General features: G+C 43.8%; 1 non-coding gene across 1 annotated transcript; it reads left to right on the top strand.

Annotated features, from left to right (window-relative positions):
- Window positions 1-1284: 1284 nt before the first annotated feature.
- trnav-cac (transfer RNA valine (anticodon CAC)) lies at window positions 1285-1357 on the top strand. The gene has a single exon. It is a non-coding gene; the product is annotated as a tRNA-Val (tRNA).
- The last annotated feature ends 405 nt before the right edge of the window (window positions 1358-1762 follow it).

Here is a 1762-nt window from a genome sequence, read left to right as displayed (position 1 = left end):
TTGAGGCAATGTATTGACATGGGTAGAGAATTGGTTAGGAGATAGTAGTCAGAGAGTGGGGATAATGGCTACATACTCCAATTGGCAGGATGCGACTAGTGGTGTCTCCCAGGGATCTGTAACTGGGGTCTCAGCTTGTCACCATATTTATCAATGACTTAGATGAAGGAACAGAGAGTCGTATATCCAAGTTTGCTGATGAGACTCAGTTAGGTGGTACAGTGAGTAGTGTGGATGCGAGTGGAAAGTTGCAAAGGGACATTGATAAATTTAGTGAGTGGGCAAAACTATGGCAGATGGAGTTCAATGTGGGCTAATCCACTTTGGACCTATGGTCAGGGTATTTTCCAAATGGTAAGAAGCTCGGAACTGTGGAGAAGCAGAGAGAATTAACGGTTCATTTACATAAATCAGTAAAAGCTAACGGACGGGTCCAAAAATAATTTAAAAGGCGAACGGAGTGTTAGCCTTTATCTCAGGGGGCTGGAATATAAAGAAGTGGAAGTTATGTTCCAGTTATATAAAGCTCTGGTTGGACTGCGTCTGGAGTAACTGCGTTCAGTTTTGGACACTGCACCTCAGGAAGGATAGATTGGCCTTGGAGGGAGTGCAGAGCAGATTCACCAGAATGTTACCGCGGTAAAAAAGGTTAAACTATGAGGACAGGCTGCATGGACTGGGCTCGTATTCCCTCGAGTACCGAAGATTGAGGGGCGGTCTGAGCGACGTGTTTAACATGTTTAAATGAGTCGATAGAATAAAGAGAGAGAGAATCAATTTCCTCTGGGGAATCAAGAACGAGGGGGACAGAACCTTAAAATTAGAACCATGCCATTCAGGTTCGAAATCAGGAAGCACTTTTTTACACAAAGGGCAGTAGAAGTCTGGAACTCTGTCCCCCAAAAGACTGTGGATGCTGGGGTTCAATTGAAGCTTTCAAGACTGAGATCGATAGATTTTTGTTGGGTGAGGGTATCGAGAGATAGGGAGCAAAGACGGGTAAATGGATTTGCGGTTCAGATGATCTCTGATCTAATTGAAGGGTGGAACAGGTTCAAGGGGCGAAATGGCCTCCTCCTGTTCCCAATGGAAATGTTGAGAATATGCTTTATTGATGCTGTGATGCCAGGTCCCACACCTGTCAAAACAAGGCCACATTTGGGAGTTTAATAACTTTGAAATGAACATTTTTCTTTTGTGACTTGTGCAACTTCGATCAATTGAATAGTTATGAAAGAGAATCAATGCCGTCATTCTAATTTCTGGCTCACCACCAAAGCAAAGGTTTCCGTCGTGTAGTGGTTATCACGTTCGCCTCACACGCGAAAGGTCCCCGGTTTGATCCCGGGTGGAAACATTATGTTGGGGCAGATGTTTTTTTCATCTGTGAAAGAGCCGGTCCTGTTAAATTTAACACAAATTCGTGGTCTCACGAGCACTGAACATTTTAAACCGAGCCCTTCAAAATACAGTGTGTAAAATGAGAAGGGATAAAAAGTTCATCGCACAAAAGAAATGATTTCAAACTTCCCTCAGTCGCCTTTCTGCAAAATAACGTTATCGGTTAATTGATGGTGATGAAAACAATGATCGTTTTTTTTTCTTGCCACAGCCTTTCAATTAGTTCATGCGACTAATATAACAAGTGTTCAAAAGTTGCTTTTCTGACCGGGAATCGAACCGGAGCCGCGGCACCCTCTGAAGAGCAAGCACGATTCGGCACTGGATCGAACGAGTGGGCTGGAACCCTTCAAATGTTGCA

This window comes from Heptranchias perlo, unplaced genomic scaffold (genome assembly GCF_035084215.1).
Source record: "Heptranchias perlo isolate sHepPer1 unplaced genomic scaffold, sHepPer1.hap1 HAP1_SCAFFOLD_47, whole genome shotgun sequence".
Taxonomy (NCBI): Eukaryota; Metazoa; Chordata; class Chondrichthyes; order Hexanchiformes; family Hexanchidae; genus Heptranchias; species Heptranchias perlo.
This window is presented reverse-complemented; position numbering and strand designations above follow the sequence as displayed.